Source organism: Macrobrachium rosenbergii, chromosome 49, assembly GCF_040412425.1.
Source record: "Macrobrachium rosenbergii isolate ZJJX-2024 chromosome 49, ASM4041242v1, whole genome shotgun sequence".
Lineage (NCBI taxonomy): Eukaryota > Metazoa > Arthropoda > Malacostraca > Decapoda > Palaemonidae > Macrobrachium > Macrobrachium rosenbergii.
In genome coordinates, this window is record NC_089789.1 from 17,279,899 (window position 1) to 17,290,731 (window position 10,833).

At 35.1% G+C, this 10,833-nt stretch overlaps 1 long non-coding RNA gene across 2 annotated transcripts; it reads right to left on the reverse strand.

The window, feature by feature from the left end:
• Window positions 1-589: 589 nt before the first annotated feature.
• LOC136832126 (uncharacterized) lies at window positions 590-10,450 on the reverse strand. Of its 2 annotated transcripts, XR_010851078.1 has the most exons (4): window positions 10,304-10,450; window positions 9,959-10,040; window positions 8,277-8,403; window positions 590-4,008 (listed from the first exon to the last, which is right to left on the reverse strand). It is a non-coding gene; the product is annotated as an uncharacterized lncRNA (long non-coding RNA). The 2 variants fall into 2 exon arrangements; XR_010851077.1 differs by lacking the exons at window positions 9,959-10,040; window positions 10,304-10,450 and adding an exon at window positions 9,401-9,533 and having other exon boundaries at window positions 2,952-4,008; window positions 8,156-8,403.
• Window positions 10,451-10,833: the final 383 nt, after the last annotated feature.

The following is a 10,833-nucleotide window of genomic DNA, read 5'->3' on the forward strand; positions in this document are numbered from 1 at the left end:
CAACTAAGAATGGCACCCTTTTCTGAACGGAATATTAGAACATTCAGTATTTCTGAATTCCTGTCCTTTCCTCCATAAATTGTTGAATTGTAAGGTGGAAGTAAACTAGACGTTTGCAGAAATCGGTAAAGTGGCTGACTTATGCATCATGTTCGGTAGTTAAGATTGCCAGTTCATTCATGGTGCCATGATGGAAAAACCATATCAAATGCAGTGATAAACAATTCATATAATAAGTCAGTGAATGTAAAGGACAAAGCTCAAGTAAAAGAAGGACCAAAGGTATATACTTCCTGTAAACTGACAAATATTGAACTTGCTGTGAAAACATCTATCAGAGGATAAGAGGCTTACAGTCAAGTAAATTGAAACTGAATGTAAAATTCAGGCCAAAGGCCAAGAGCTAGGCCTATGACACATTCAGCACTGAAAGGGAAATTAACAGTAAAAAAGATTTTCAAGGTGTTGCAGGAAGAAAACCAGTTGCACTAAGAAAAATTGTTGAACGGTGGAAAGTACAGAAAATGAACAGACAGAAAATGAATAGACGAGGTTGCAGATAAGGTTCTAAGGGACGCTGCAAAGAACCTTTAGTAATGACTACAGTGCACCGCGTGAGGTGCACTGACTGCGCTACCCCCTCAACAGAGCAGTTAAACAGGATACGAAATTAAGGTAAATAACATGATCTGATGAGTATAGTGCCCACAGAGAAAGTTCATTAGACAGTAAGCTTTCAGCAGCAGCCACTCTCAAGGATAAGACTCTTAACAACTATCCAGAGTAGCAGAAGCAGTTTAGAACGCCAACAACTTTCTTGGAAACGACTATTACCTTGAGAATAACAGCGTCAATAGCCACAAATTCGTAATGCGTAACATTCAAAGAAACAGATCTTTCAACAAGAACTAATTAAAGGACGACGAGTACACATCACAATCAGTATAATAGGCATACGATAAACCCGCAAGACTTCCACTAACCAACTGAACTCTGAAATTATCCACACACCATGATTAATCATTTCTAAGAAAACACCGATGGGCAAGGAAAATCCAGATAAAAACGTAGTGTTATTATGGTGGAGAAGCAATACTATCATAGCCATGTGGAAGAAATAATACTGTAAAGTTAAAGAAATATTGCCGGGGTGGACTTTTGTGCTTACGAGATTGTATAACATAACTTGTTATATTTATATACTATCTGGATAATTTCTTTTCATAGTGGTAATATTTTGATAGTTGAATACATAACTAGTTAAGTGGAACTTTATTAGAAATGGATGCTAAAAGTTTCAGTGGTTTCTAATTGCGAGCCAACATTTTAATAATGTCTCTTGCAGGCTTCTTGTAGCCTGAGAAAATCTAAGCTCCTTAGAATATGAATGTTCGTGTTAGATAAAAATTAAGCCTCATTATTTAACATTCCTGTTCTTGTAATAAACAATAAAATCAAGAAAGAACCGTGTAAACATTGAGCAGGTTCAAGGTTTGATACTTGAAATATACTTCTAATATATACATAACTTTTAAAATGCAAAACTTTTTCCCATTCTATATTTACAAGTATCCTAAAGTATCCGACTGCAAGTAGGTACCAATGAATGTGAAAGTTATTAAACATTCTCCTTAACATTCATTTAAACTTATCCAAATATTTAAATTTTCAGTTAAAAGTTTTAATCAATTTCCCCATCAGATAAATTCCTCGCTAAACTTTGTAAAATGGTTTACATTAAGTCTGAACACTGAATAAAAAAGAAATACTTAACAGAGATACAGAGCATACCTCTAGTCACAACTCAACTGAAAACTGAAAACTCCGATATGAAGTCGAAGGTTGTAGAAAATACTGTACATTCTTTTATTTACAAAATGACATTAAGTCCAGGCAGATGGATTAACGTTAGCTTGGGAACCTTGCATTATTAGCAAAATGTAAATTCAGTAGAGCTGTGTCCTACTTATTTTTTTAAGCCTGTATGTAAAAAAAAATACTGGTTTAATTTATCCTTTCATTACGCGTCTGATTCCCAATGGAAAATTCTGCCTTCCAGAGTCAAATCTTTCATAATCTTTTATTAGCTTTTCAGATTTAATAGCTTATTTTACTGAGCAATATTTAAGCAACATTATTCTTTCGCATCAAAGTTGATGGTAAAACAAACAGCTCAAATTTCCTTTCATTCAAGGTATCATCTGAGCAAAAGAATTTCCTTCACTATGTTTTCACTAACTGTTAAGAAGTTTAAACTATTTTGGAAAACCAAAGCACAGCATCTGACGAGCCCTCTAAACAGTGCTTAATTTTTTTTTTTAAATATACAGAGTAAAATGAGCAATGTTGACTAAGTCACTAAAATGCATACCCATGTCCGTAAGCTCACTTTAGATTAGGTATATTCAAAATATTTAGACACTGCACGTATTCCAATTTGAAATGTAACCTAAGATCAAACCAAATTTCTTTTGGGTTCGTTCCGAAAATTAGTCCAGATCAAGAACTGCCTACTGCACAGCGTTGATAAAAAAAAAAAAAGGACATCATATTACTTCATTATTTATTGTCATAGCATAAAGTAGCGGAAGAATGTACACTAGACTCCCTGGGCAGAAAAAGTGTGTTTTGAGTCAACACTTCAAAGGTTATATGATAATTAAAACTGAATTAAAAACCTTTAAAGCAGTACACATGATTTGGCAAAACCAAGCACATCAATCCACCCACAGTGAAATTTTTGCAAAGTAACATACTCCATACACCTGTCAAATACTTAAGAAACTAGACATCTGCCACAATTAAAGAAACCCAGTCCATCAGCCAAACAGTCAATCCCAGCACACCAGCACTAAGGTAAGCTCCTGCTTAACAGACCAACTGCAGCATAACTAAAACCAGCAATTGAATTGAATCTCACAGACAGGACTAGTTTCAACATCTACACAATGAAGGAACAAAATCGAAGAATTTATCACACATTTCCTCTAAAATTGATTTTCGTGACATTTACCTTTCTTTATGTCATGGGCATTAACGGTGCAAAATCAGGGACAGCAGTAACATTTTATGAACCCAGCTGAACCCTTTTCAGAGGGCCGACATGTCAGTGCAATAGAAAGGACAAAATTGCAGGCTCCGTTGGCCAATTATATAAAATCAAATTTGGTAAAAATTTTCTACTGACCTTGCCTAATACAATTTTCATAAAACTACAAAGATTCGTCAGAAAGTCAATGTTATTTTTTTTAATCTCGGTCTTTTACATTAAGTACTGTACAATACACCATCTGTATAAAAGTCTTAACAAATCTGTCTTTACAAAATAAGATATTTATCACTGAACTGTACATATTCCATATTCACGTAAACAATACCCATATAAAATAACCAGCGCTTATATACGTAAAACTTTCAAGTCTTCCACAATAGAAGATTGCAAGTAGTCTTTAAAATGTTTAAACGTAACCTCTGAAATCTAACTAAAATCGGGAATACTTGTTCTAAAGTTATGTTAAACTTTTGACTCCAAAGGACTGGATTTAAGAAAAGTACAATCGAAGATATCTATAAATTACATATAGATCAAATGAGGCTTGCAATCATAACATGGCAAACAACTGTTTACAGCTGGATACATCAAGGTAAAATCTACTGGACGTAGACAGTTGTATAGATAGATAGATGAACATTATATTATAAAGGCCACTTATAGACTTAAAAAGCCCAACAGGGCCAACATTTACGCTTCTGATATAATTTACACCAGTAAATAGACAACTATGTACACTGAGGATGAACAGCAGCCCATATTAAAAAAAATTTAGATTTACTGCACACACCCCACAGCCCTTATTTGCGAAGGAGAAACCCACTGCGCTAGGAAAAGATGGGGGCCGGGGGAACGGGGCTGGAGGAACCTCAGCCGCACAACGTTCGACTGGGTAGTTAGAATTATACATTTCCATTTTGTGGGAGAGGCTAGGATGCAGGATTGGGAATGGAGTTCTGAAAATGTTTAAATATACAGAAAAGCTTTAGTAAGCATTCTGACTAAACAACTGACCACAGGACTTAAAATTTATATACATGACTTGTGATACCAAGCTCTCAGAGAAGAAGTTAAAATAAAGAAATGGAGAGCATAAGAAACTTAGAAGGAAAAGAGAGAGAGAGAGAGAGAGAGAGAGAGAGAGAGAGAGAGAGAGAGAGAGAGAGAGAGAGAGAGAGAGGGCAAGTACCAGATAAAAGACAAAGGACAATGTTAAAGTCAGTAAATTAAGAAGAATATTTAATATTGCCAGGTAAAGAGAGAGAGAGAGAGAGAGAGAGAGAGAGAGAGAGAGAGAGAGAATTAAGAAAAAAGAAAGAAGTAGAGATAAAAGGACAATGTTAGAGCCAGTAAAATGTAAGAATAATAAATAATACTGCCAGGTAAAGAGCAAAGGGGCAAAGAGAGAGAGAGAGAGAGAGAGAGAGAGAGAGAGAGAGAGAGAGAGAGAGAGAGAGAGAGAGAGAGAGAGGGGGCAATACCAGATAAAAGACAAAGGACAATCTTAAAGCTAGTAAATTAAGAAAAATATTTAATATTGCCAGGTAAAGAGCAAAGGGCAATGAGAGAGAGAGAGAGAGAGAGAGAGAGAGAGAGAGAGAGAGAGAGAGAGAGAGAGAGAGAGAGAGAGAGAAAGGCAAGTAGCAGATAAAAGGACAATGTTAGAGCCGGTAAAAATGTAAGAAAAATAAATACTACTACCAGGTAAAGAGCAAAGGGGCAAAGAGAGAGAGAGAGAGAGAGAGAGAGAGAGAGAGAGAGAGAGAGAGAGAGAGAGAGAGAGAGAGAGAGAATCAAGAAAAGGCAAGCAGCAGATAAAAGAACAATGTCAGAGCCAGTAAAATTGTAAGAATAATAAATAATACTGTCAGGTAAAGAGCAAAGGGAAAAGAGAGAGAGAGAGAGAGAGAGAGAGAGAGAGAGAGAGAGAGAGAGAGAGAGAGAGAGAGAAATTCCATACAAACAGTTGCAAACTAAGAATATTGAGATATATTATTAGGACAAAAAATGTGTACAAGCAAGCACAGATACTTTCAAATAAACTAGAGTACCATGTTGTCAAGATTATCAGAGAGAGAGAGAGAGAGAGAGAGAGAGAGAGAGAGAGAGAGAGAGAGAGAGAGAGAGAGAGAGACTCAGAGAGAAAGAGAATGATTGTCTAGTTTATTATCCAACGTGATCCTAAGGGTGTTTAGTACGCAAAAAGTTCACAAACAAAAGTAGATAAGAGGTTCGACCACAAACTGGAAAAGTTAGGTTCTAAGGGCTTCGTGTCATCACAAGTTACTATTAAAATAAAAATGCTAGGACCTAAAATAAGACAGTAAAACAAGATAAAACCAGCTAAATCTCAGAATAGAGGTTTGGCAACTGAAATCTACTTGTAAAACAATTTCTACTTCCACTTTTATTTTAAGAGTTCAAGAACGAAGTTCACCTCCCTAGCATATCTATTTTGGTTATGGACAAAATTTCTTCTATTCAGAGAGAGAGAGAGAGAGAGAGAGAGAGAGAGAGAGAGAGAGAGAGAGAGAGAGAGAGAGAGAGAGAGACTACTAAAACTGCAGACCGACTCCTGTTAAATTTTTGAATCTTGTACACTCGGCAAGAAAAGTGAAGATACAGTTTTCATTAGATTTCGTTCATCGAATTTCAATTTTTTTCTTACAGAAAACACATAATCTCGGTAAAACTCTAGAATATGAAAATACAATGCAAATTATATCATATATTTCTACAAAACAAAACGTTCAGATACTTAAAAACACCATGCATGTACCCTCAAGTGAGCAGAATTTCTCAGATGACTTCGTTCATAGAGATCTAAAAGATAGTAAGGATATCTCGGTGTAGTACTATTCATCAGAACGGCAATATTTACTCGTTTTCCGTTATGAACAGGCTTCTTATTGCATCATCATACGAGGTAATGATAATTTCTTTAATTTTTACACATTCATGTTTGTATTTCACGGTGTTAAAAGTCAGCTGGAATTAATGGCAAAAATGTTGTCACCTAGGTAGGTTGACCAAAAATTTAAATCCGAAGGGCGTTCTCTATGATGTGAAGGGCAGCGCAGAGCTTCGGGGGAAAACACAAGTAACTGGATGTTTCTTGACGTTGCCATAGTTTCTTTGTGTCTCTCTCTCTCTACTCTCTCTCTTCTCCCCCCATTACTAAAACATACTATACCAATTTAGTGTAGCTCAATCTCTAAAAGAAAAAAACAATGAAATGAGTAACTACCTAATACCTAAAATTAACAACAGCATGGTCACTGCTCTCTCTAGATAAAACATACTTTACGCTATAGTATCGCTCATTCTCAAAAGAAAAAAATAATGAAATTAGCTCTACAGTACATATAGGCCTAGGCTTACAAAACAGCAGACTCTCTCTTCTCTCTCACTCTCTCTCTCTCTCTCTCTCTCTCATAACAATGCATTCGTTCCTTTTCGTTGGACATTGCTCAAATTTAACTCTTGATTTCATTATGGAAGATCACGTTTCCGATTATGCAAGCATTCCGTTCAATGTTGTCAAATTCATTTGTGTAAGGTTGCTTGGTAAAAATTACGTCGAAAAATGTTTATTTTGCTCAGAACTTCGCTGCAAATTACAACTTGAACGAATACTGTGAAACTTACTACTGCATTTAAGTATCAATGATTTCATTATCGTAGACTATGATTGAAAGTTATAAGAGGTCAAGCAAAAAATGAAACACAATAAGACGAAGCTCCTCCTTTAAAACTTGCCAGATGTCGCATTATTGAGCAACATATGTCCGAAGATTTAAAAAAACTGTATCCTCACTTTCCTTGCCGAGTGTACATGCAAGCCAAACCCTGTCTTACAGCCTATGTTTAAATTCAGTCACCAAAGACATTAAGACCTCCATAAATTAAAAAAAAAAATTAGCCACTAGTTCATCAGATTTTTCCTCAGTATTTAACTGTCACAATTTTATACTTAAGAGCAGAATTACCTGCAATTACTTGGGTATCGACGAAGGGTTTTGGTTATCAAATATATAAGTTTTGCTTATAAAAAGTTATCGACACAAATTCAACTTCCACTAAAATATAGCGCAGTGTATGAAGCTGAGAGCAATTTCTTCAAAACCGTTAAGTTCTGTTCGCAAACTCACTTTAATATTCAAGATTCTATTTGGGCAAGAAAAAGACATTACTAAAAAGTTGGAGTCATTGCGAAATAAATATTACAGATGCTCTAGTTGCCATTTTGCCAAATCCTAACGAAAACTTTACACCAAAATTTAAAAAAACCTAAGCTCAGATGCCAGGAGGAGGAACCTCCAAACTTGTGGCACAAGCGTTAAATGTAGCAACTACCTAAACCTGATGAAAAGTTAAGAAAAATGGTCACGTAATTTTAAGATTAAGCAGTGTTCGAGGTCCTACAGTCTCGGGCAGCTTGAAAGAGAGAATTTTATCTTTTGTATTCACAAAGCTTTTTGTTCACTGAGAATAATTCTTCGTATAATAGGTTGAACCGGCTATGGAATCCATAGAAAATGAAAAACTAATTTATGCTGCTTCTATACCATCACTATTGCATAATCATGATTGATTTCACTCTTGTATATCATGCATAGAAAAATGGTGCAAGATACTAGTTTACAGTCCAATTTCACTGTAAAACAAAGTATTCCATTGCCTATTTATTTGCATGATGAATACCTAAGAATATGAAGTCGAATGACCTTTTTAATCCTTCTATTCAAATATAAAGTTAACTCTAAGAGAACGCAACATTTATGCTTTGTTTATAATACACTTGTTATTCTTTCCTAATTCAAGTAAACGAATCTCAGTCGATGTCACGGGTTAAAAGTCTTCCAGTTGCCAGTTCGTGAAAATAAGAATCACATCCTAGAAAAACAAGAGCCTACACAAAGAGGTCAAGCTCATTAAGCTGAGATGGAGTTAGTGTACACTTTAAACATTACCGGGTAAGAGCTAACATTTAACATCCTAACATTTTCTGAAGGAAAAGTTTCTCCCCAAAAATTTATGAAATAGGTCGAGACAAACTATTACCAGACTGATTTACGCTTAATCAAATTGGCGGAAATTTACCTGTGTCACGTTGCAATTAACAAGTTTCAAAATTAAACAAAACTTCAGCTCCAGTTGCATAATGTCTTACACAATTCCCCTCAAATATGAATAATGTAAACACTTATGCTGGACTACGAACGTGGTTTAATTACTGAATCCAAGGCTTGACGACATGATCCTTCATTTCACTTGAAGTGCTTTTATCCGTGAAGTAAATTGTGGCATTGGCAGAAGAGCCATCAGCTAGTCGTCCGACAAGGCTTCACCTGGAAAAAGTCAAATTTTAGCTTCGGAAAAATATCTTCTTGCCTAACAAGTTAGCTCCTCACAGCCATTACATCGCGTTCAAGTCCACATATTGATATTAAATTACTTTAATACTTAAAATAAAATTGAAAACTTAAAACTCTGCTTTCTAAGCGTTTAATTACTAATTGAGTACCCTCACCAATTGGTGGAGGGGAGGGGGGAGCGACATTCTACCTCAATGATTATGCCTCTCCTAGCACGCATAAGATAATTCTGAAATTATAAATCACACTGAATTCTTTTCTATTATGCTGCATATTTTCCAAATGTTTTTATAGTACAGAGAACCCGAATGCAATGGAAAAATTCTATATGAACAGTGTATAAGTATACTAAAAAAAATTACAACTATCAACTGATGGACAATTTGTCTCGTAACAAGTTCCATAATAAGAGGTTATAGATCATTGCTGTTAAATACTGGGAGGTCTGTTTGCGTGATTAGATTGTTGATACTGGACATTCTTTAAATAAAATGACAGTTGACTATAACCTGAAGTTACCGGGTTCTGGAGCAGATTTCTTTAGCTTTAAACTCTCATTAGCCTTAAAAAACATGGCTTCTCAGCGGCATTACTTAGACCCCATTTATTTGTTTGCATATGAAATTGTTTCATGATTTAGAAAAGAATTGTAAATTTCAAATTCTACTGTTTAATTTTTAGTGAACTTGAAATTTCTTATTTATCTTTTCCTATGTATTCCCATTTTTCACTTGAATGCATTACTTCAAACATGAGCACAGCAGCCTTGTACTGCAATATACAATTTACACATCACAAATGCTTACCGAATAAAAATGCCAACAAAATCAAATCGTATTATTAATCAAATCATTAATTTCAACTTCAACCTAACTTGAAATTGGTTTATTCCTGGACGATATATAATTCTGCTTGATCAATACTACTACATGATTCTTAAAAGGCCTCGCGCCGTGGAAAAGTACACCACCTTTCTAGATTCAATATCCGAAGAAAAAATACATTCAGTACTGGAGTCCTGCAGCATAGTTAGATTACAAGGACCTTCACAAAACTATGCTGAAACAGAGTTAAGGATTACTATGATATTGCCAAAAACAAAGGATCACGTTACAGCAGTTTAGAGAATTTCCCGACTCAACTGTGATATTAAGAAAGTGAACACACCTTAGGATTGTGCCGTTACATATATTTGAAAGTAACCCTCTCCATTATGACAGACTTGATGTCTTCCAAAGATTCAGATTCAATATTTACTAGCTCCTCCGGGAAACTTTGTATTAACAGCTGTCCCCTAAATATTCACTTAGTATTTTTTACTACCTTCTGCTATAAATTTGTCCTGCTTAACCTATTCATAAGCATTAGATCTAGTCAGTTCCCTAAAACGTTACTTATAATTCTTTAAAACTATCAATAATGTTTTGTCCTCACCTATATAATTTTTATATGCACATAAAAAACCAATCGCGTTTGTCCTTACCTGCATGCATACCAGGTATACATACTAACAGTAACTGCACTTTACCTCTATTTGAAGGTCATACTTTACCCACTGGAGTTCATCAGTTTGCCAAATCTGCAACACCAAGTGGCTATCAGGATAAGTCCTGTAGAACAATTTAATTTATTATTGACTGGAATATTTCATATATTTAGAAATTCAATAAGCAAGCATTAAATTATAGTTCAACCCTGAACAAGTGACGGGAAATACCATAAACATATTTTACCGGTTTCCAATCATTTTTGATATTCATTTGACCAAGATTGTATTTACAAGAAAAATAATTCTAATTTCACGCTTATCCATTAAAATGTTGGCTTTAGACCACTTCTCTAACAATTACAAGTCTGAATCTATTTTTCTTACCTGCTCCAGGAAAATCAACTAAGCCATTCTGTCTAGCCTTGCGGTTCCATGATTTCCATCCAGAGTGGGTCCGAACTGGTGAGCAGCACAATAAAGGGTACCTGATGCAGTGGTCCTTTCCCCGGCAACTTCCCCTCAATAAGAATCCTGTATGATGTGAAAGGTCACTTCAATCCAGCAAAGAAAATAACAGAGCTTTTGGAACACGGGCTTTAAATTTCACCTCTTTGGCATCTAAAGTAAAATAGATTCAGCAATAAAATTTCCACTCCCTTTACGATAGATTTTACTAATGTGTAACAGGATTAGCACTAAGGCATTACATCCCCATTTTTTTACACTCAAAGTCCAATTAAATCAGACCCACAGTAACTAGTATAATAGGAACTAAAAATAAATTACTAAATGGGTAATGATGTCTGCAGGTTCTGAATCTTTCTGCTATAAATATTAAATTTGTAAAGTTAAATTTGTAAAAGTGTAAGCTTCATGACCTTCAGTCACCACCAATAAAAATTTCTTCAGCTATT